The sequence below is a fragment of the Dermacentor andersoni genome, chromosome 9 (assembly GCF_023375885.2).
Source record: "Dermacentor andersoni chromosome 9, qqDerAnde1_hic_scaffold, whole genome shotgun sequence".
Taxonomy (NCBI): domain Eukaryota; kingdom Metazoa; phylum Arthropoda; class Arachnida; order Ixodida; family Ixodidae; genus Dermacentor; species Dermacentor andersoni.
In genome coordinates this window covers 51,188,826-51,214,496 of record NC_092822.1, presented here as the reverse complement: position 1 = coordinate 51,214,496, position 25,671 = coordinate 51,188,826, and the positions used below count along the sequence as shown (strand labels likewise).

General features: G+C 44.6%; 1 protein-coding gene across 1 annotated transcript in view; it reads left to right on the top strand.

The window, feature by feature from the left end:
• The first annotated feature begins 943 nt into the window (after positions 1–943).
• LOC126528016 (orexin receptor type 2-like) overlaps positions 944–25,671 on the top strand; it is a 98,146-nt gene continuing 73,418 nt past the window's right edge. The window contains exon 1 of the mRNA XM_050175859.3: positions 944–2,372. The gene's annotated coding sequence lies outside the window, so the exon portion shown is untranslated. The remainder of the gene's footprint in view (positions 2,373–25,671) is intronic.

Sequence of the window (25,671 nt, the reverse complement as noted above, 5' to 3'; positions counted from 1 at the left end):
AAAAAGAAACTGCTCTGTGTGGGTCCCACCAAGGCATGAGCAGTGAAGTGAGGTCTCAGTGTCTCACGGTAGCTGCATATATGCACCAAATTACAGCACAGGGCGAACCGAAACAGTGCGCGCCATGGTGGGAACATTGCAGAACCAGCGTGTAAAATAGACTGAGACGGCAGCCGGAAACAGCGTGAAGGCACCCAAATTCAATTTGTGGTGGAAATTACATAACGCCTTCGACCCGGATAGCAAAGGCGGAGAAAAGCCCAAGTGCTGGTCGATGCGAAGCCTTTATACCTGAGCTAATTCCCACGGCGATTCAACCGATTGTGGAAACGGTGGTTCTTCGAATACGAAGCACGACGTTCAAAATCCTTTGGCGCGCTGACAGTCTCGAAGGCCATTCCAAAAGTCATCTAGTACACTTTTCCGAATACAGGTGGCGCGGCAAACCTGCCCGCAGCGAGAGGGAAGCTTAGAGCATTGGTGGAAAAAATGCCGGGGAAGGAATGATACGACCGGGTCCGCTACACGGCATAAGTAACGACACAAGGTACAGAAGTTTTGAAATAAAAACAAAGAGAACATTATGGAGATTCATACAAAAATGCTAGAAAGAAAACCATGTACAGCTTCCCTGATTATTAAATCAAGCAGGCTAGGTGACTATTTGTCATCGTCATTTTTCAAAAGGGATGCCAATAAATAATCATCATCACCCGCAAGGCCTGCAAAAGCAGACGCATTGAAAGCGGGAAAGGAGGTTTACGCACCCATGTCATGGCCACAACAAAGGCAGCATGTGACGTTCGACAATTTCTCGATGCCCATGTGCACGAAAGCATTCTAGCTGTTCCAAACTTACTAAAACTTGTGCGCCGGCAGTGTTGAAAAAAGGACGTGGTTGACTGATGGCATGCCGCAGTTCTGCCTCAGCATGCAGCTATGATTTTTTTAATGCCAAAGAAAGAAAAGAACGTGTATTATATTATCTCTGACGTTCTTGTTGGTCGGTTATTCACTTTTTAGTTGAAGCAGCCAGTTTTGAGTGTTCTAGAACCGAGATTTCTTACCTTAGGGACAACTGAAGAGTACCCTTTACAACATGCCGCGTGTACCTTTACCATTATTGATATCACTTTTTAAGATTCACTTTTGATCTGCGTTGCCGAGTAATGCTGTTTCAAATGGAGCATCATGGAGGGAGGTCGTTGCTCCGTCTGGACGCTCCCGATTGTCCACCGACTGCCCACAGTAAGTTGCTTTCGCCGCATAAAGAAAGTGCATGCAGAAATGCACCTTTTGCAGGAAGAGCTGCAGCAGCTGTAAGTGCGAGTTGCAGTGGATGTGCGCTACCTAAAAAGAGCAAAAAAAAAAGAACGAAGTAATGTCTTTACACTAGAACAGCAGACGAGATTTGATGGGAAGTGCTCACAAAAAAAAAGCGACATGCTACTTGCCCAGTCAAGCGAGGATGCTATCGACATCTATCTGCACAGGCACCCTAGTTCGCTGCCAATTTTATGCGTACGTTCATCAGGATGTTTTTCCCTCTAACATTCAAAAAAAAAAGTGGCAATACCGCAAGATCATTGGAGCACACTCAAAAAAAGATCACGCTTGTCAAAAACCTATCCCGTGCGCTACACCACTGCATCGTACAGTTCCTGTGCTACGTACTTTGCTAGCGTGGAGGTGCAACGTATCACAAACCGTGGCTCGGCGGAGTTGCGTGCATCTCTTCCGAAGCGTGGGCGACGCGCGCCGTGTACTTCGAGCGAAGCAAACTTCGACCCACTGCGCGTCCTGTGACGTCATCACGTCCGCGAAAAAAAAAAAAAGAAGAAAGGAAGCGAACGCAGTGGAGAGAGTGTGGTGGTGAAAGAGAAAGCTTTCGAAAGCAAGGAAGCAAGCGCCAACGCAATAGGGAGGAAGAGGGGAAGAACAAAACGTACAAGGAAAAACGGGAGAGCACAGGCTCCGCCTCCCGGGCTTCGGAGACGGCCGCTGAAGCGCGCGCACCCCGGGTTCGCCCCAGAGCGGGCTCCAAAGTTGGTCGCGCGCGGCAGTGTCGGCTCTCCCCGGAGCCAAGTTGGCGCGCTCGCCGAACTCTTAATCGAGAGTGAAACTGCACGCCGAAAAGTTTCAGTTTTGAAAAGTATACGCTCGCTTCGTGGGGATTCGGCAGAGAAAAAAGAAGAAGAAAAAATAGAGCTGGGAGACAAGTTCGATCTTATTCACTGAGTCATTAGCTTTGCGACTATTGTTTTTGACTCCATTGTGCGACGATACTAGTGGAGTGTTGGGTGTTCCGCCAGCCCGCGCTGCGAAGAAATCGCGCGGCATCGAGGAAGTGCGCGACGGGAAGACAGAAAAAGGTGAGATAGTTTTATTTTTATGAACAGTAGTATGGTTTTCTCTATTTTAATTTTTTTATTGGAATGTATGAAGTGCGATGTGGGTTTTATGAAATAGAAGAGCGGAAAGAATAATAAGCGTGCTTTTGGGGCTAAACTCACGAATGCTTCACTTCGTAAAACTAAGAATTGGTTGGGTATGGTAATTTACAGGTGCCCGTTCTTACGACTCAGTTTTTGTGCACGATCAGCCTTATTGAACAGAAGCTGTATCTTTTTAGACGGGTAAACAGGACACATCTTCTCCCAACGCCTGCATTAAAAAAAAAGAAAAACTCGTTCTCCTTTTATGAGAGATATTCTTTAAAATGGAAGACTATTTCTCAAAATTTTGCGAGGCTTGTGCGTTACAGTGCAGCGAATCGAAAGAAAAGAAAGTTGGTGGTTCAGGAAAAATGTGTTCAAGTTCTATTACTTTAGTATTCAGCCATACGGAACACATTACTGTGGAAAGTACATCAGATATTTTACAATACCACCTAATTGAGTTGTGCCTGATAGCACTTCGCGTTGAGTATATATGTTAAATACTTTTTTTTGGCTGCTGCTGCAATTAATAAAAAGAAAGCAGGCCTCCACATGTCAGAAGCTTAATTATCTGCGCACGCAAATGAAACATAACACAAACAAATTGGCCGTTCACAGTTTTTTTTCTTTGTGAGCGAACTACAACACACAGATATGCCCAATTTCGTTTTTACCAATATCACTTGTCAAAGATACTACAAGCTCCACGAGGGAGATTAGAAATGGACGGGGCTATGTGCACATAGATAATGCCCACCGCGGTATGTTTTCAATACGCCTATCATAGAATATTTCAATGTTCTGTTAGTACTCTGCCCTTGAGTATGTGTGGAAGATGAAACTTCCATGCAATTTTCATTATAGAGACCGCAAACACAATATTGTAAAATTCAAACATATTTCCTTTGGTTAACTTTAAATGTAGATTCAGTAGTGTTGCCATTAACGAACAAAAGATAATTCGCCATACAAAGGTGGAATACCTCGAAAATATTTTGCTGGGGAAGGCCAACAACAAAGAAATTAAATGGGGCGACGGAAACGCAATCAAGTGGGTTGGGAAACACGGTCCAAGAACGTCCATAGCACGCATATTAAGATTATAGCTACATAAACTATAAATAATTTAGTAAGACTAAAAAAAATTGAACCACTCATTTCCAACAACTATACTCTCGAAACCCACATTTGTCTACGCAGAAAGATACATAACGCATTCTCTGCGCTTCAAGTACTTGCGCTGCAATTTTTCTCAAGGCATAAAAAAAGAAGAAAGAAACCCACGAACAAAGTTTGAAGGTGAACGCTTCCCAGAATAGCGTGAGACCAGCGCTAAATCCTTGCCGCACGATTAAACTCCAGTGAAATCAGGCAGACTTGAGAAATTTCTAACCGCTCAGATCCCGGTCCTTCCACGCAATTTGAAAGGCGTGCTCGCCTTTGTAAATATGCACAAGCAAATTTGAAACGCGTGCCGAAGAAAGTTTAGGTGTATGTAGGATGTCATCAGAACTGACGGTCAAGGAATTATATATCCTGCAGAAAAAAATATTTCTTGTGCAGTAAATTTCCCTTCTCATTTCCAAGTACGTGAAACGCATAAACATTTCGCGGTTCAAAGCTGAAGCTCACAGCAAAGCACCAAACAAAAATCTGCTTTGACGGTGGCGAAACTTCAAGAAATGTTTGGAGTAGTTTGCTGAGAGGCTGAGGGCTCGTTTGTCCGATAAGTGTCCTGAAATGACAGCTATTCGAAAACGACTGAAACGGTATTCACATGATCAACCGAAATCACTATCAGTTTGACAAGTTGCTCGTTAGCCTAATCGAAATTACTGAAGTACCAGCCCATAAAGAAAATGCGGATTGCGTCTTCATATGATCAAGTTGTAAGGAAATAAAAAGAAAGTTTCGATGAATGCTTTGGAATTTACATTTGACATCTGTATACAAATGGTATTCTGCTTATTGTGCAGTGCCTCTTGCGTCCCAAAACATATGACACTTTATTTTAGAAACTTACCCTTAGAGAACTCCCTTCAGTGAGGAGGAAACTGGATTGACACGTAGTGTTTTGTTCTTGGTGTGGTAATGAGTTGAAGCAAATCGCAGCACGAAGTGAGGATTGCCAGTTTTAGAAACGCGTTTTGATCTCTAAAATTTGTCCCTACGCCAAACAATCGCGGTTTTAGTGCCCTCAACGTCCCTCAATCTTCTACTAGTGCTTGAGAAACCACCAGAGGTGCGATGTACTAAGCAACAACACCTTCTTATATTGTCCTCATATGCGGCGATTTCTTTAAAGGAACGCTAAAGAGAAAAATCATTTTAGATTTATTTGAAAGCTACACCTCAACAATACCAAACAAAAGGCTACTCCTATTGTGAGAACAAAATTTGTCAAGCAAGAAGAAGATGGAACAGAAAACCAAGAACACTTCGCGACGTCGGCTTGAAGTTCTCGCACCCTCTAGCCATGCTGTCAAACTTTGATGCCTGCTGGCCAGTCCTAGTTACTGTTCTTTTTTATCATTAAATATACATTGCTTTGCATTCTAGACGAACTAAAGACTTACTCCGAAGCAATAGTTCAAATACAAGAAAACATCTTGAAATTCGTGAGGTTACATGGACGTACCTGCGCTGAAATTTCAATGCGATTTTTTTTTCAATGAGACGTTTATCATCACTTCTTCTAGTGTCAACGTATTACAGAAAAGTTAGAAAAAGGCAGCTGCGGAAATACTCGTTTAACCAACTAAAGTGGCTTAGTTTTTTTACCGTTAGGCTCTCTTGCAATGGCAATACTCGTATAGAAAAGGGTGCGCAAAGGGTGCGCAAAGGGTGCGCAAAGAGGGGTGGGGGGTTATAGAACATAACTAGGCAATGTATTCGGCGTGCTCATTTAAAGGAAGAGCATGTCGCAGTATGCCTTGGTAGTCTCTTCAGCCATTAGAACTTTACGATAAAGCAAGCAATAAAAGGTGACTTCTGGGTCGACTTATTACAGGAGGCGCCATTGAAAATCGCGTCAGATAACGAAGTTAAGCTTGTGTAGCAGTTTGAGCAATTCCCTCGTTATAATTACCCTCCGTTACACTGGTAAATGTGTCCCGCTTAAGTTCTAAGTACATAGAACGTTTTTTGCAGAAATGTTCCGCTTAGTGGAATCTAAGTGGAGGAAGATTGAGATGTTCTACTAACTCAGTGCAAGTTATGTGGAACGGTATTAAAGTGACATGGAGCATAACAGTGGCAAGAAGCTGTATCGAAGGAGGATCCGACGATCAAAGACATTGTTTCAACGTAGGCTGCACTTCATAATTGTGTATATGTCCACTTGCTTAGGGGGCATATGTGCAACAAGATAAAATCTGTTGAAAGGATACACACTGGACTGTTCATGAAACGAACGAAAGCACCAGGTGCCGTTGCTAAAAGCACAGGAGAATGAAGTTTAATTAGCACAGAATTTCGTCACCTCTCTCTCACATTTGTTTACAAGATGACACACTACTGAAATAGAAAACAAAGTGAATAAAGTGAACTCACATGTCGAATCTACGCACAATCCGCCATCGTTTTAATCTAACATTGGAGAATAAATCTAAGTAAACGCAAATGTTTCAAAACTTTCACATTACATTCGTTCGACATGCTATGAGCAACTTCCATCAGAAAGATGACTTGATTGCCGGCGTTCATGCGCTTCGGATGAGACGTCATTAGTCACGTTTGACGAGAATATGAGACGCATTACGCATTACATAAGACGCATTACGCATTACATGTACGCATTAGATAAGAAATGCACACAGATGTTCTTGCGTTTAGTCTGATGCACTTGGTGGAGAAAATGTATCTCGTATTAGGGCTGTGTGGAACAATTTTTTTTTCTTCTTCTTCGGCGTATCGTTTATTGGAGACACCTGAAACGCGTATCTTCGTTTGCTTGTAATGATTTATTATGCTCCCAAACTCACAGGGCATGCAATTGCCTTTACCTAAGAGCAGTGAACTTATTACAAACATGCTCTCGTGGTCGCATAATCTTCGATTGTCTGCTTAAACAGTACGTAAATACAGAAACACTATTTACGCTGTTTCTTGCGTTCCTTTGCACTGAAGTATTGAATAATTTAGGACAAGCGGAACGTACTCGACGAGCTATACTTATGGCTATGGCGTTGCGCTGCAAAGCACGAGGTCGCGGGTACGATCCCAACCGCTGCCGTCGCATTCCGATGGGGGTGGAATTCAAAAGCGCTCGTGTAACTGGCATTGGGTAAGCTTTAAAGAACACCAGGTGGTTAACCAAATTTATGGTCACCTAAGTATAGTTACGTGATTTGAATGCGAACGCATGACTTTCCCAATTAATTGGTTACCTCCATATTACGTGACCTCATACATTGCCAACTGTCCTTCACAACTCCACCTTAATCCACCTTAACCCATTTTAATTCCCCTTATCCATCTTACTCTAATCTGCACCAACCTTAATTCAGCTTCATTCACTTTACTTCATCTTGATTTACCTTACTCTAACTTGTCCTTACTTTATTTCACTTCACTCTAATTCATCTTAATTAACTTTTATTCATTTTATTTCATATACTTACACGTCCTTACTGCTAATTAACGTTGTTATACTATTTACTATATTCTGTTTTACTATACTGACGTCATACAAGACACTGATTAAGTCCCATCGATTTTGGGAACCACTCGTTGCGGACAACAAAGCCTGCTTTTCTGCCTCATGGGACATATTTCGGGTTATTAGTGCTTTCGCATTAATAACCTGGAGTCCCTCGCCACTCATAGTCAGATCTGAATTTTGGCCTGTAAACTCTAGCATTCAACTTTAAAGAAGCCGCAAGTATAACCGCCGAAATTAAACGCGAGCCGTGCCACATCGTCAGTGTTCCAAGCTGCGTTTGCCGTGCGAACGTCACAGAGCAACAAGACCGCCGCTCTTGCGCAAGCTATAGTCTCATCCTGCAGGACGCGAGGGAAAAAATTGATAAGAAGCGTAAGGCATGTTTTCTTAGTCCTTATCTCGCAGTACCAAAACACCTCCACAAAACACACATTTCGTAACAAAGCTCTTTCTTTTTTTGCTGTTGTTGTTGCGAAGCATCCTTGCATTCCTCGTCGGCTTTGCCGGCGCCTCTCCATGCATGTACTTGAGGCAGCGGCTGCAAGGAACTTTTCTGCTTCGCTTCAGAGGACTGAGCAAAAGAAGACACTTGGGGCAGCGAGCAGTGGTCGAGCACACATTCTTATCTCGCCAGGCCTCGCATTTCCTTCTCTCTATCTTGCTTTTGTTTGTTTGTTTTCGCGTCATTTTTCTTGCAGACACTTCCTTTGCCGCTGTCCAAAAGCCAGTGCCCGCGCACGTTCTGCTCGCAAGGCACGGAGGCGCCCGTTCTTTTGTGTGCAACGTCATAGCTTTCCGGAGGACATGTAGGACACATAATTTGAAATGACACGAAAAAGAAATAAGCAAAGAAAGAAAGAAAGAGAGAAGGAAAGAAAGAAAGAAAGAAAGAAAGAAAGAAAGCAAGAAAGCAAGAAAAAGGTGCGGGCCGCATTCTGAGAATGCACAGGTGCGGACAAAAGCAATTGGAACACGGGAGCTGCGGCCAAATCACGTGCCAGTGCCCTTTAGCAGCCCGGGTGGGAAAGGAGAAATGGGAGTACGGATGCGGGCCTGTCGGCGCTGATAGCCGAGTTCCCAACTTTCGATTTGTTTACGTAACCGCGAATTGGAGCATCGTTCGCAGCTTTTCCCGACCGAGCATTCGCTAGCGCGATGGCGCTGGTGTTGTAGCTACACTCGCCTTGGTCACGGGGCCTTGCATTGCGTTTGCGAGATGCCAGGAGCAGCGTGGAACACTGATGCTATCAGTGCGGTCACGCTAGTGAGAAAAGCAAGAATACACGAGCTTCGTCATTCAGGACGTAGACAGACGACGTAAACTCCCAATGAGTGATTCATTTCAGTTATAGAAAAGACGCCCGGCCGCGATCGGCAATAACCGGACGGAATTACGTAATCAGTCAGCGTATTACTGATTTGTTTAACACGCTGCCGATATCTTACGTCATTTCGGCTACCTCAATTATGGTATGGCGGAAAACCACGCTGATAGTATAAATAATAATGAAAGAAGAACCAGGTGCTTATCACAACGTGTCAGAACTGTCCCGGATGCCGTTAATCCTCGACAAGCAGCATTTGCACATCGCGGGCGTTTAGGAAAAGTCGAGTGGGAACTTGCGCAAACGGCTTTCAGCGGGTAACATCGAAGTTTCTCATTCAAGAGACCTTGCAGAAGGAGAAACCAGGATGAAGCTGTGCAGATTGGTGTAAGGATTTTTATCTTTTCTTTTTTTTTGCCAGATCACGCATAGAGAGACTTCCTTGTTGACAGAAATGAGGGACGCCGTGGGCAAACGTAAAACAACATAGATTTCAAGCATTAAGAAAGTGTTGTCGAGGACTGTTACCGTGACATTGTGCAATATTACGATGGAGTCTGTGAAGGTTGGAAGGGCTCTCATGTTTCTTTATGGATAATATACCGTTGTAGAAGCGATCTTAGGTGAGTGATCACAAAGTACTGCGCTATAGTCATGCATGTAAGTGTGACGTATTAATACGCCTAAAAAAGAATACCTGCTCAAATGTGTGCTCCTCTCCTGTAGGTCACATTACAGTCATAGAGCCAACAGCACTATTACCCTATTGATCTCAAATCCCATTGGTTCTAGCACCATATGTTGTTATATCCCAGATGTAGCTCAAGTTATAGCACGGTTTGCGATATAAATAAGGTGAAAAGGACGAAAATAATCGCGAACATCAGCGACACTTTAGGTGCACTCATAATACGCGCTGACTGATTACAACCCGGCACTCTCTTCTTTTTCATATCTGAAGCCTGAAAAACATTTGGTTACAGGATATTTTGAAAGTAGAATTTCAAAAAATATTACTGAATTGCAGTCCGAAAAGATTTTGCGCGCATTTTACAAGATACCAGTATCCTCTCTCGGTAAGCGTGATGGCCAATCTAGCGTTAGCCTGGTACTAGTTACAGCTTTATTGAGTGCTTTTATTCGCTGCCTTTGTGCCAACATAGCGTTACAATTACCTTTAACCACGCTTCCAAGTGAACGATGCATAATAAAAACCCAGGTCTAGATAAATACGATCCTGCTTGCTTTAGTTACTATGGCGCTCCGCGAAGAAATCAATGTCGTCTTGGTTTCAACCATTTCTCGTAACACATGGGGTTATTATCGCTACAGTCAGCAAGTTCTCTGTACTTAATAAATTATCAGCTTGAGTTTATAAAGAAGAAAGCAGGTAGCCTACAATCATTATGTCAGCTTAGCAGAGGTGAGTGTGACTGATTAGGTCTTCAGGAAAGACAACGTTTTCCTGCAGAAACCACTCCTGCTTCCAGCTCGCAACCGCTATGTGGGCGCTGTTTGTTGATTTTCATAATTCCTGCACTTGGGCCTTAGCAAGAACCTTACCAAGTATCATATTACGTGCATTCAACTACAACAAAAACAAACGACGAAACAAACACACAAACACACCACAAGAAATAAATAAAGCAAAAGACAAGCAAAAGTCGAAACGACTTGAAGTCGACAGTTTCTTCGACTTTTCTTCTAAGATATAGAGCTCAATATATTATGCTTGCATCACGATGATACAAAGCAAAAAAGAAAGTGGCTAACATTGGGAGAATTCAGTTTCCGCGTTAGATAAGCATACGAAGAACGACTGCCTCTATAATGCATCGCAGAACATATCTCGGCCGCTTGTCCCAATGCGCGATTTGCCGTCGGTCTCGCTATTGCGTCCCTGCATATATTGCTCAATGCAGCGGCTTCAGCAATGTTTCTTATTGCGCACGTATGCCGAGAAAGATAACTAAATACGTAAATAAATAAAGAAGAACGCCCCGTGAAACTGAGGCCGAGGGAAGATTGTAACCGAACGTGGCGAAGCGGCTTCCAAATACATCATTTTCTGTGTGTGCTATTAGATATTCGCTCGCACTTTGTTCTTTTTTTTCCGTTTTGTTTGGATTCGTTCTTAGCTAGAAGTGGTACTCAACCTCATTCCAATGCTATGAGTACGCGCATGCGCACACGTTCCCTAGAGATGCAATTTGTCCAGCTGTCGCTTCTTTATCAAAAAGAAAGAACAAGCATAGCACACATTTTTTGTCGCGGCTTCGTATGGAGACAAATGTGCCGGACCGACTGAACAAAGCCAAATCTCTATGGAATAAACAAGCGTCTTTCTTGCGCAACCGTTGTTGCTACATACCATATTCCAGTTTTTTTTTGTTTTATGGGCAAACTTTATTTTCCATGGATGCTTTAACTTCTCACCATGATCTGCTGTGGCGTTGCATGCATTCAATCTTTGTTTGCCCACTTCTCTGTTAAGCGACACATTTGCAAGCTCTGTAGAGTTGATATGGACTGGGAAGATTCAGGAATTTTTCACAATGCGAACGGAACAATAAAAAATAAACGCGATATCAACGTCACGGCTTCGCTTCAACAGGAAGTTTTGGTGGTCTTCTTATGCTCTGCGTCCACAATTTTGCATGCCAAGGTAACACACTAAAAGCAAAATTGCCAACGCTCCCTCTACCGGAAAATGGCGGTAAGCGAAGCTTGCCCGCCGTGCAGCTGACCATCACGGTTAAGCAACCTACAGGTGACGGTGCCGGATTGCTTCGGCCTCCTGCTGCTCCCTCAGCTCGGGAGCTTCTCGTTGCTATCGGACTGTCTGGGCTCGGGCGACTCTAACGACGGGATCGGCACGCCGACGGCGAGACCTTTCAGGGGCGAGTTCTTCATAAACTTCACGGTCGAGTTCTTCATGACCTGAGAGAGCTGAGCATACCTCAGATGCCGTCAGCTCCTTTGCAGAGGGAGGGACAGTATGGGAACGCTGGCATGATGAGTGGCAACGGAGCCAGCTGGGGAAGACGACGATGGCGAAGGCGCGAGCAGGGACACAAGCGCGTTCGCGCGGTTACGCCGAGGGACAGCGACGCTCAACCTTGGAACGGGCGCCTCAGAGCTGCGCTCTAAAAACAAAACTGGGTGTCGCTGTCCTTGGGAGATCGTTATTCTCAGTGATGCCGTTAGTGGGCGCTTTCATTGTTTTCGTTTTTTTTTTTTTTTGCCAGCCAACTGATTCTTGGGGCATCCTCCGTTGTGAGTATGCACCATGTTTGAGGCTTATTATTGTCATGGGCGCCTCTCACACTGTTTTCCCGAATACAACGATTAAAAATTGCGCGCCAACACACCGGCATCTAGTCATGAACGTCTTCTATGTGATGCACACAATTGTCATTCTGGTCCTTTACAGTATTACCTGTTGCTTTCGAAATACATGTAGAGACTATCAGAGTATAGTTGTGGATTGCAAGACCTTGCACTGTTTGCCTAGCGAAGTTGTGTGTCGCGTCTACATTCCATGCATTAAAAAATAATGTTGAACGATAGCACAGTGATTCGTGCGCACTACCAAGTGCGCACATTCGTGCAGCGACTCAGTTCGAATCCCATTATACTGGTGGTTTATTTCGGACAAAGTTGTCGATATTCATCGCTCTCTGCAGCGATGGTGAATGTCAGGATAAGGATGAACAACGACGTCGGTGATGACAATGGTTGTTGTGAGCGTAACAGAATTGATGAACGAACCACGCGAACCATATTTAGTGCATTCATCTGCTGTCGCAGTAAAAATAGTGCGAGGAGTGCGCATTGTGGGCATACGACAGGCTTCCGAGAGAGAGAAAAAAAGCATGCGATGTCTGGAGTACACAACAGCTAGAACCGCCGAACTGCACCTAGTTACGCGAGGGTTGTGGAAGAGGGGAGGGAGCGAGGAAGAAAGAATAACATGATGGAACAATACCGTCATCGAATGTCTCGCATATTACTTTTTTTTGGCGCAGCCGACAGGATATAAAACACTGCCCTATATTAAAAGGACCGTATCTTTTAGGAGTGATTACACATGATGGGTTTGTACGCGAACTGAAGCAGCCTGACTTATGGTGGTGTGGTGGTGGTGAAATGTAGCAACAGGCGGGTTTACCCTGGCAATCAAGGCCGGCAATTGCTCCGCCCGAGCGTCTCGCACAATACCGCTGAAGGGTTTCACCATATGTCCATCAAACCAGTCTCTCTTAAGAATTCGATAAGGAAACGTGAAGTTTCTTTGCGGGCTATAACTGATCCCTCGGGAAATATAAGGTGTTGCAGGCGCGCATGCGGAAAGTCCTTTTTTTGCAGATTCTTCAGAAGAGTGTCCCTTTCATCTTGGAATCGCTGGCAGGACCACAAAAAGTGCTCAATGTCTCCTGTCTCGTTCCATGCCGTACAGTTCGGAGAATTGATTCGCTCCGTCTTAAATAACCAGGCTGGTGTATTAGCTTAGGAACATTATTTCTAAACCTAGTCAACACACCAGACAACCATGAAAGCTTTTCCAAACCAAGAATTCAGAAAAAAAAAAACATTGGAGCTTGGAACCACCCAGGAGAAGGGGGAAAAGTCACAAAACCTTTTGTCCGTATGACCTATTTGCCATCTGTCGGCCGCCGTCAGACATAATATGCCGGATATTTCGGGTAGCTAGTGCCCGGTTATACGAACAGTGGCAAATATCTACAAATACTCAACCGCTGCCCTAATTCAATAAAAAAAAAACAGAAAAAGAAATACATATCATGAAAGGGGTCAGGCAAAGAAACAAAATCTCACCAATCTTATTGACTGCCTGATTAGTATTCAAGCTATTGGACTAAGGAGGACAAAAAGTGAGGATCAACGGCAAATATCCCGAACCCATCAGTTTGCGGATGACATTTGTCCAGTTCAGCCACGCTGATGACGAATTTGCAGCACACGAATGATGACCTTCACCGAGAAGGTGTAGGAATAGGGCTGAAGATTAATTATAGAAGGACGAGGGATGGTTCAGAAAGCTTGCAACCGAACAATGATTCTTTATCGGCCGTCATCCTATATCGTCTGTGCAGGGGTACGTTTATCTAAGTCGATTGCGTACAGGGAACCCTCATCACGAGAAGGAAATCTGCAGAAGAGCAAAAATTGGTTGGAACACATACGGCAGGCATTACCATATGACTGGGGGCTTAGCACTGTCGCTGAAAAGAAAGTAAAATCAATGCATTCTACTGGTGCTAACGTACTCGGCAGAAACTTGGAGGTTGACAAAGAAGCTCGAGAACATGTTGAGGATTGAAGACCACGCAAAGAGCGATGGAACGAAAAATGCTAAGCGTAACGCTAAGAGACAGGAAGAGAGCGGTGTGGATCAGAGAGCACGCAGGGATAGCCGATATTTTAGTTGACATTAAAAGAAAGGAATGGAGTGACTTGCGCTGTATTGCGTAAGATAGATAACCGGTGGACCATTATAGTTGCAGAATGGGTGCCAAGGGAACGGAAGCACAGTCGAGGGATGGCAGAAAATTAGGTGGGGTGCTAAAATAACTTAATTTGCGGGCGCAACTTGAAATCAGCCCGGCCAAGACAGGGGTATTTGGACGTCGTTTGGACAGGCCTTCACCCTACAGTGGACACAAGTATGGGCTAATGACAATGTTGATATATTACTTCAAATGTCTTCTAGGAGTATAGCTCGCGACATGAGCTTATAAATAGGCGTATTTGCATGTTAAAGCAAATCATGATTCTAGTAGCATATTCGAAGAGCAAATGCATGAGCTGAACGGAGAATAAAATGGAATCGAACAAGAGGCTCGAACACGAAAAAAGCTAAAGAGATTGAGTTGTTGCTTACAACAGACTCCTCAAAAGCCCTATTACTGTGGTAATATTCTCTGGAGGAAAGCCGATGTGTCTAAGGCAATGAGACGATAAAAGAGGGAGAATCTTATTTAGGTGCGTAACGGCACGCACAAACGGCGCTGTGCTGCCATGAAATAAACCGTTTACATGACACGAAGCTATGGCTTGTATTAATTTACTCAGACTCCTAACAACTGCCACGAGAAAGAAAGAAACATGAACATTAAGTACTTATAATGTTCATAATCTGAACATCGCCCACGGTTACGGTGTCATTACTTACAACAGCGCAAATTCAAATCCTCTGAGTCATCCTGAAAGCAGTAGTCACCCATAATTTTGAAAGTTGGGATGGCGAACCCCAGCTAATGGTTTTGACTTACAAACATTCGTACCATGACATGAAAGAGCCGTACTCGGCAGACTGAAATTTTCTTGCTGGGGAGGGACCGGTTCTATTCATACCCTGCCTTATTTACTCCTCCTTTATTCTTTTTATTCTGTTTCTGTTTCTTTCGTTCTTACTTTTTCTTCACTTGTGGTGGTGAGTGAGCGTTATCGCTTTGAGCACTTCCCATGAGACTGCTAAAATGTTGTGTGGTATTGCTAGCACAAAAGCATGTAGGTAATTCAACCGCTCAATCACTTAAGTTTCGAAAGGAACTTGACTCCATTTTCTCTAATGTTCCGTACTACTTAACCAAATTGAGTTCGAGCATCCCGTAGATGTGAAGCTACAACCATCCGCAGCTCTCCGACGCGTCAGGGCTCTACGCAACTGGGTCGCCTATCCGCAGAACCCGTGATGGCCACTCCGAAGGAACTTGTGGCAAAAATAATAGTGCGCTTGTCATGCTCTTCGCGGCCAACAATAGGAGTACCACTTACCACCAGATTTCTTGCCGGCTTCATAGCCTCTATGATTCCGGGGTAGTCAGAAATACGCAACGGAAACATTTCACAGATAGCCAAGAACTTTGTTGGAATAAAAAAGAAAGATCACGCAAATAAAAAAATATAAACAGGTAAGACGCGGTAACTGGACGGGCAGAAGGAGTATCAATATTAAATTGAAAACATCGTGCTATAAGTGAAAGCATAGATGCTATCGCACAGCGTATGCTTTTTTGACACTCAAGTTTGCCGCATCGCTTTGACGACGTGGTTTAGGCGAACCTGCCATCCCACAGTTTTGCGTGGCACACTCAGGGACATCGCGAGGTGTCTTTCGCAGCCATCGATATATGATCGCATTTCAGTTGTTATATATTGGCCTTACCATTTCCTAGAAGTTCTTTTGCGTCATCCCTCGAAAGCGACCCATTAGAGAAAATTACCTCTGGTCGCGCGCTCTATGATGAATCAACCTGCTAGCAGCTTCAACTCCGCAGTGGGCGCGAAAGGCTCCCTGCTGTCGCCGACTACTTCATATGCCACACGATACCCAGAAGGCTCCATGCAGCATACGCTCTGTTTTCGCAGTGCTTTCGGATCACCACAGTGGCTTCGGTGATTTGTTTCTGAGGGCGAGGTCGGCTCCCATCCATGTTAGCTGTACGAAAAATTGGGGGCCGTACACAAAGACGCTCTTGTATGACGTGCTTTCAGTGCAGGCAAAGAAGCTGACGTAGCGAAAATTATTCCAAAGTTCTGCATTACGCCGTGTTTCGCAGCGGTCTGCTTTGCGTCTGGGCGCTAAACGATAAAAGCAGCCTCGGTGCAGCACAGCGAAAAAAGTTTATCAGCCCTGCGTGGACCGATGACTGATTGCAGCTTAACTTGACTTGACTGCGTAGGGTAAGGACACTTGAAGAAAATGGTCAGCTAGAAAGTGCGGGCTAGGCAGGGTACTGCATCGGCCCAGCGGGTGTGCCACAACACGGCGTGAGAACAGCTCGCGCGGAACATAGCTGTTACGTTTTATGCAAGTCGTCGTGAGATGGTCGCAGTCAAATTTAATCAATGCGACAGCGCTGATTTGACGGCGATCATCCGATGTAGTGATACAGCGACATTTCCTTACGTGGAATGTGGCTGAAATGTTTTGCGAGCCATATCTAAAATTGCACACGTCTGTTTCGTGCTACAAAGAAAACATCAGCGACATACAAAAAAAAAAAAAAAACACATAACACACAGAATTGCTGTGATTGGCACCTCGAAAATGCCCCGTCTCAATTTTTTCTCCACATGTCCCAGTACTGCAACACGTCGTTGAAAATAATATAGATCGGTTCAAGGCTAAACTTGTTCTTTATTTTAGGTAACGGAGTCCTCTGGTAACGCAAGTTTTGCGACCAATTTATTTCCGTACGCTAGTTCCGTAAGAAGGGCTCCTGAACTGTTTACGCTGCCATGGAGAACCGCGAGGGTTTAATCGTGCTTAAAATAACAATCCCAGCGCGCCGTCTTTTACAAAAGAGGTACCAACATTTTCAGAAAACGACGACAAAGATGTAAAAAAAAAATGACGAAAGCCAACGACAGCGCGAATATTGCCAACTTCGTTATTTTCGAACGCCACGGCCATATGACACATCACGCAATGCTTTCTTTTTCCTCTTGACCCGGTGTAGAGATTCAGCGCGTCTAAAAGAAAGTGCAGGATCCCAACGTAAGCAACATTTATTTCTTATGTCGTGTCCTGCAGAAAGAACAACCGAAAAAAAAAGAAGGAAACATCTTGCCAAAACCTTCGGTGTTGTAGCCAAGGGTCTCCTATGCGTAGGCTTTCCGGTGCCCGTTCGCAACCCGTCCTGGCAAGCATGGAAAAGTTGGCGCCGGAACACGAACAGTAAAGAGGACGCCTTGAAGCTGCGGTCGAGTGTAGGCCATTATCGAACCTTGGCTCGAGCACGTTCCCTTTCTTTCAATATTTTCATAGCACGGTCGATTTCTTCTTCCACTTTCTTGCGTCTCCTTGCTTCTTTTTTTTGTCGGCCATACATAACCCAGGCCACGTGCATTTCGCTCACTGGTCAACGGGCGAAGCGTTATATACGTACCTCGAGGATTCCATGCACGGAGTGGTAGTGTCTGAAGAGGAGCACAAAATAAAATCCGGTTGGTGCAATGGTTCCCCAGTGGGGCGAAAAATTAAAACGGTTCGGGAAGAAAAATCGCTCTCTCGGTATAAAGAAAACGGACTTGCTCCTGACGCAACGCCTACATCGAGTTCAACATGCGAGTTTCTCTGCGTCATTTTCCTTTTTTTTTATTTTTCCTTCACGGGTGAAGTATAGTACTCCGGGGCGTGATCTTCCTTCCAAGGAGATCTCCGAGGGCAAAGCAGTATGTTGGTGGCGTGGCCGGACAGTCTGCTTGCAGAGCGCCGTAATTAAGTGAATCAAGTATTTCGTTATTTGCTTCTAAACGGTTCGCGCAGTGGCGGGAGTTTCGTTTTTCCACGCTTGCAGGATCTTTGTGCGTGTGTTTGATTTCTCCCTTGGCGGCCACGCCGCTTGTGATGTTTGGAAACCATGGTAACGGCGTTTGCCAAGTAGCGAAAAGATGAAGCAGAGCCAAGAGCGAGAAAATGACCTAGCCGGCTCGCCAGGCGATGCGTGTAAGGGTGCACCCAGCCCGAATTTATTACGCCAGTCAGTCTTGCTTTCGGACAGGAATTAAAGCTCGGCGAAGCGTAACATCCGGGAGCTCTTTCCATATTTAGGAGGCGAAGTGGCTGTTGTCTGTTGCTGGGAAATCAAGACGTAACGACGAAGATAGTGATAATATTAATGACGACGACTGAGATGATGTTGATGAAAAAAAGAAATAAGATCCTTCATAAAACCCATGGTCCGTACTCAGCATGGAAATCAGCAATGAATTGACCGGTTGTACGCGCAGATAATAATTGCAGGAACGAATGATGTGTTTTTGTCTTTACTGAAGGCGCATAACACACTTTGGGGAATCAGCCAAGAAGCCCATGACATTAGGAGCAGATCGTCCTTTCTTTTACTTCTTTCTTTCTTTTGATATCGTGGTAAAGTACAATTAAATGTTTTGTTGTGTTGGCGGTTAAAACCGCGAAAGAAGAAATTCGTGACTTGAATTATAGCATATGTTGTAAGGAAAGAGCCTTGTCAAACCTGATTGCCTAATATGTTGGCGGAGCAATGATTGGACATACACTCTATAAAATGTATTGCGGTCTTGGAAACTTACCTTGTCTTGAAACAATAACTGATTTACAAAATGTTAAAATTGCCCAATATTTCGGGACTGTAGCCAAGGTTTTGGACCTGCCATTTGGTAGGAAGAAATTGAGAACGCCATACTTTCACAATATGATATTTCCATATAACAATGAGGCGCCAATTAACTATGTCTATAAAATTTTTTAGCATATATTGCATCTTCATAATCATGAAAAGACTGCAACTTCAAAACAAGCTAATTTTAAGTTAATGCCCGAGTTTTCTCAAGTTTACAGAATATGGACCCCATGTGAGAACTAGGAACGCCACATATGAAAACGTACTATTTCAGGCCTAACATACAGGGAAAACACCGAGACAACCGCTTGAAAGAATATAGCAGACGTAAAACACTGTGACGAACAAGGAAAGAAATGAACTCACTACATAATGTCATAGAGTAACCGAACCCAAACCCCCGGGCATCAACCTTCCAACTGTTTTTTTTTTAAATCAGTTTACGCCTATCATTCAAATTTGCAGTACTGGTCCATTAAAAGGTGTTTCAAGATGCATGTGACGTGTCTTCAATATCAATATTTTCATCGGTGTTCTTTCTAGTGAAGCAGTAATTTCGCGTTCACAAATAGGCACACAGCGCGCGAGATGGGGCTATCCCGTGCCTCACGAGGTACCCCCAAATACATTTTATACATAATGTCCCGGATGAGACGCCCGTCACCTGATCTCTCCGAAGGGCCGCGTTTAGTAGGTCCGTCTTTTTCTGCACGCCAAATTTATTTACAACGCGCCGAAAGCAAGCAGGAGTATAAGGCCGGCCTGGTCACCAGACACATCTATTCTGTTTAGCTTCCAAACTTGTCCTGGACGTCACACCTACTCTTCACCACGAATAACAGGGACAACTATTCGTCGGAAAACTATTCCGAACCCCAAGCCGGACGCCCCCTCCCCTCCCCCTACTTTTTGTTTTCTGCCTATCCGAACTAGTCAGCTCGCAATTCCGGCATGCTATCTGTCTTCCGCTAGGCCTTTTGTCTTTCTTTCATGGAACAGTCAGTGCGTGTTTGCCTGACAGGCGTCTGGCAGGAGATAAGTCGCAAAAAAAAAGTGTTAGGGAAGGCTGCCCTTCTATAAAACCTCGGGCTCGGGCCACGAATGGAGCGGTGCCGGAGAGGCGCAGATGTAAAACGCATTAGTTACGCCGTTTATCTTCACGCCTACGTTGCCGTTGCGAATAGAGGCGGCACCAGCGCTGTCAAAAACAAACACTGCTACCGTCGCGCAGTCGGAATCCTATGAATTTAAAGTGAGGTCAACATTCGTATTTGCTGTCAATTGTTCCCTTCTTTTTGTTTTGAGTTCTTCCTGCAACAGCGTTAACACGTTTTATCTTTAACTGGACTGAATTAGCGCTATAATTTGTTGAGCACTCTTGCTAGCCGCACTCTCCTGGTGCCCTCATTAAAGAGGTAACAGCTCCATCATTTTGGAATGCATGTTCTCGATATTGAATCGGTTTTAGCAAAAAAGAAAAAAAGACTGACGAGACACATTTACTTGAACCAATCAGATCTGCCATCCATTTGCCCTTTAACAGCAGTCATTTCCTGGCTTCAAGATATGTTCGAGCGTCGCCACAGCATTCAATAACCCACCATTGGTGGGCCTTACAAATGCTTACAACTCTGCGTACCCTTTGTTGTATAGGTGTAAGTGCCGGAGACAGCTTAAAAAAAATTGAAGTGCGACTATACCGCTTTCTAAACCGGCTTTGCAATAATACAGGTAGGCACGAGAGAGAGAGAGAGAGGGACAAAAGGAAGGCAGGAATGTTAACCAGTCCCGAGTCTCGTTGGCTACCCTACGTTGGGGGAAGGGAGAAGGGGGAGAAAGAGAGAAGGGAGAGAGAGGGTATAGAGACGAGCACGGGCAGTCATCGAGTGAAAGCCGCTCGTGCGCGAAGCAAATGACAAAGCGTGCGCCGTGCTGGTAAAAACCTAATAATGCCAAAGCTTTCCGGATGTGCAATGCTTCTTGCGATTAAAGCATACCAGCCGGCTTTTGAGTTTTTTTGAGCCACACGTCGAACCGTTGATTGAGTTTTTGTGTGTGTGTGTGTGCGTGTGCATGTGTGTTTTCACATTTATTCGAAATGAATGCGGAGCAGGTGAAAAGAGGACCACAGGAGTGGGCCTCCCGTGCTTCTCAGCTAGCTAGTGCATGGCGACCGAACACCTGCGCTCCCGCGAAAAAAAAAAAAAAAATTCAAACGCCGTACAATAGATGGCGCCACGGGGAGCACTCCGCTCGATAAAGTTTCTCAGTCGCGGGGCAGCGCGCATCTAATTCCAAAGAATAGCATTTAGCTCCGCACTCCTGCATTGAGTGTACGCCAACTTCCGGCGATGTCAACGACTGTGTTATGTGTCAAATTATTTTTTTTTTCGAGTGAATCTGGAGGTGGACGGTTTATGTTGCACACATGTGAACACGATTTTGATAGCTCTGTCTTTGTGACGTCAAATTTGGTGCTAGGACAATTGACTAGATGAGCGGCGCGAGCCATTGCGTTAAGCATTCCATTACAGAAATCTTCTTCGTGAGCTGAACATCTTTGTAAAAAAAAAATGACATTATGACGGTTTAGTTTGCATTTGTCGTCCTTGGTCAGGTCACAAGCTTCATGACGAAGGACACTTACTAGGACTGTTCAGTGGTTCTGTGTACACTGCCAAGCAGAAATGGCATTTTGACTTTGAATGTGAAATCACATCTTAAAACGAAACCAAATTAAAAACCAAGGCTAACGTGCATGTGTAAAGCGAATGCACAGCTGTGAAATGAAATGATAATTGATAAAACGAACTGTCCAGCACGACCTATATTTTAAAAAATAATGTTTCACGAAAGAGAAACAAATCCACGAATGGACCATGCTTTGCGAATGCGAAATGTCTCACATCACACCTGACAGCTCACAGCGCCCAAAGATGAAGTGTTTCGCGTTGAGTCAAAGATTTCACTCCACCTATAGTATCTCGTCTTCCACAGCTACAGTGAGTTCACCTAATGCTATAAGGGTTATACATAGTGAAGTATACCTATCGCGAATTTTTTTAAAGCACTTGTTCACTTTTAACTCTCTCTCGAAGGCCCTAGCAGATTTCGCTTAGGGTCCGAGGCATGCGGGAGGGCCGACACCGCAACACGAAATGGTTGTATGCAATCATCTTGAAAGAAAACAGGAACATCTCACAGGCTGTGGACTAGCCCGAACTGGTAGACCGTGTGAGAAGGGCAGCTGAGGCCGCGGGACTCCTGTACGAATGGGACCGCCCACTGAAAAACGCAGGAGACGCCCATACTCGATTCCCTGGCGTGCTGATCTGGATAAGGTTCATTCTCTTTCTTTCTGTCTCACTGTCACGGAGTGCGTGATCATTTATATAGCGACGCCTCAATTGACAAATGCCGCACCGAGGTTGCCAACCACAGCACAACTCGTCGCACACGTGGCGCCAAATTTACGCAGTGCCCAAAAGCGACACGCCTGTAACCACTGGGTTAGTGGTCGTCAGAGACTTCGAGAGGGGCGTAACACGCCACATTGCGATACACTGCAACCGACAAGGGAATGGTCGTAAGGTGCTGAGCTGCACGGCACGGCGACGATGCCGGCAAAGCATCAAACCCTGCGACGCAACCTCTTCTTCGGGGACGTATCGCAGTTTCATTACCGCTGCCACAAGCTGGGTCTAGTTTCTTCCGTAAGGCTTGTCCCATAGTCGCAATCGCAACGTGCCTGACGCCGCAATTTCCGCAGTGTCGTCTCATATTCGCGGAGCGCGCAGTCACACTGCCCACTCGTCGTCGGGCGGCCCTAAAAGATTGATGACGCTGCATAAACGCTGGATATGCCTCGATGTGGGACAGCCTTCATCTCGCAACGTAGACACGCGGTACGTGCACGTCACACGCTCAGACGTGCAGAGAGAAAAAAAAAGGAGACGGTTTCTCGGTGGGGTGGTTAGCAGGAACGGCAATGTCATACGGCTCTTTCCCGAGCATTTCGGCGCCTCCTTACAGAGAACGGTTGCCAGGAGCAACAACTTGCGCTGCGTAAGGTTCGACGTCATATAGGTTAATGCTCTTTCTTCATGGGTGCGCTTTTTTTCCGAACAGAATTTCATATGAAGTGCTCAGTTGGATTGGTTGGCACTTAGTGCGGAATAAACAGTGCGATGCGCACTCTTGGTGTTGTTCCATATGGATTTCACTAGGCTGGTGCAACATATTAGAAAAATAAAAGAAAGTACAACTCACTAAGTGGAACCTGCATTCACTGAATGCCATCTAGTGTCGGCCCTTTCTTCACTCGAGCTCGTTGTCGCTGTTACTGAATGTCACTCTTAATATCGGAGCACATAATTTTCGATAGGTAAGATCGTAATTTTGTCCACACACTGCTTTTATTCACCACCCAGATGGATAATAACGTCCCACTTACTCACTGGAACTTACGTGGAATACGATTATGAGTGCAGGAGAGGGTCCGAACAGCAGTAACATTTGTAGTGTATTTTTCCGTACTGCGAATGAATTTATCACGCGTTATGTCAGACATTCCTGTTGAAATGACGGCTCCTATATCACTTGATGTTCTTGTCTTCATAAAATAAAGTTTGTTTCATTGCATGCAAAATTAAAACCAGTGCAACGTCTTGAAGGATCGTTCTGTTGGTCCAGTTGCTTCTGTTCGTCAACCCGTATGTGTAAGATATGGTAATTACGATATCGTGAACGTGCTGTTGCTAGGGTTGTGGAAGTGTGAATATTGAAGCATTGCTATTGTAGACCAAGCCACCAAAGGTGGCAGCTGCGGTTGGTGAAACTCTTCACTAAATAAATATTGCAGACTCGTAGATTTACAGTATAACGTAGCAATGTGCTACATTATAGGTCAAGCATTATCTAATGCCTTTTTTACCTTCTTTGAGATATATTCTTCAATTGAATGATTAATTTTCCCATATTTTATGACGTCGCCTTCTGTGCGCATCAGGCTTGAAGAAAATACCATAAATAAATTGTTCCTCTAATGCCTGTGTTCAGATTGCTATGACAGTTATACATTGAATCTGCGTATTAACTATGTTGTGAGATACTGAGCACGAAAATTATTTGGGTTTTAAACCGCGTAATGTTACTTGATGTTAAACTGCAATATTTTGTTTCATACGCTGAAGAAATCGTGGTAAAATTTGCAAAAATAGCCAAAGTAAATGAAATGGGAACACTAACCGAAGTACATTTCAGTGCAATTTTTCCCTACCAATCAATTTTCAGCAGAACAGAATGAAAATTTGGCTTAAACGTTGCCAGTTCCGTTCGAAGGCGACGCATTGAGAGCGATAGCAAGCTTTATTCAGTTTAGCGTTGCGCTGAAAGCATCTAAGTATGCAGACGAAATGAGAACCGTTGCTGGCGTCTTACCGCAGTGGCGCACAGCATGAGACCAAAGGAAAACCATTGGCGTTTGTCAGCTCCGAAAGAGAGCGTTACAGAGGTTTAGCTTGACGTTTACTGCACGTTCCGCTAAGACTAGTGTATGCGCCACTGTGCAGTATGCAAACAGTAGTGACTGGTACACCAACCAACCCACATCAACCCAAACCAAACCACGTGAACCCACACCACACGACATCAACTCACATGAACCCACACCACATCACATCAACTCATATCAACCCACACCACACCGCATCAACCCAACCCAATCAAACCCAAACAAACCCATCAACCAAACGCACCAACCAACCAACCTAACCCAAATCAAACCCACCAACCGACCCATCAACCCACCACGTAGCTTGAATGGCATCGCCACATTGCGCAGGTGAATAACAGGTGATTGAACAATTGATTTATTGACTATATTCAGTGCTCTAAACCAACATGGGAGCAATGAGACATGCCGTAGCGGAGGGTTCCGGATTAAGTTTGATCATTTGAGGCTACATAACGTGCATACACTATCGAGTACACGAGAGTTTGCGCAATGCGTCCCCATGTATTTGTGAGGATTCCTATGGCGTCCAGTACGCCATTTTGTGGTCCTATTCATGGCTTCCATTGGACTGCTGGCGATAAGCGGATATAGATAAGGCGCTTTACACTGTACTGCTTCTACTACAATGTGGGCCCTCTATGACGTCATTACATACTTCCTATACTGTGACCTTAGCAGAAAGTCAAACTCGTGAGTTAGTACTCAACAGCAGAGTAATGTATCTACTGAGAAACCACGATAGCTAACTGTTTCAAGTTGCTGCCTTGAGTAAAGTGCAACTTGATAGTGTTAAGCTGAAAACAATTCTACTAAATATGTGTAAGGTGTTGGAAAAGAATATTTAACGAAATTAAGTTGAAAACTTCCGCTTTATTCTTGCTTGTGCAGTTAAATTTTAGCTCATGGCTCGCAATAGGGGAAGATAGAGGCAATAGGCACACTGTTTGCATATATGGGCGACGAAAGGAATGGTTTCGTTTTACGAACATTTGTGCTTGCCACTTTGCAGCGGTGATACACAGAAAGAAAAAAAAATGCCAGAAAGAAAATCACCTTTGCCATGGGTACATTTACTGAATTTGTCGCTCAGATTATGTGCGGGAATTATGATAGGTGCGACTATGATCACTAGACATGAAACGGAAAAAAAAAAGCGTGAGGTCATGAATGACGGGAAGGACGGTGCTATGCATGGTGGTCACTCATCGCAAAAACAAGACATAAAAAAAAAGAAGACACTATGGTGTGTTTGTTACAGCCGTATGAACAGCGTCTATAAGTGGAATGAGTGGATAATAAACGAGGATAGATCACCCCGTCAGTGAAATTTCGATGTTCGCTTAGCGATCGAAATAAAGAACTGGAGATGGGTTTTACTCAAGGCACATACCGAAATGCCATTCCACCACCGATGACCATTGCATGGTCCTTTCTCGGGAATGTCGTTTCTCGGACAACGACTGTTCTGCATTACGTACTACGAAGTATGGAGGAGTGCTTATTCACTTACAACAGGCTGCTCCCAATAAAAAAGTGGCCCTGGTGCAAGCGGGTGACGCATGACAGAACACCGACGCATTGCTCAAGCGTATCGCCA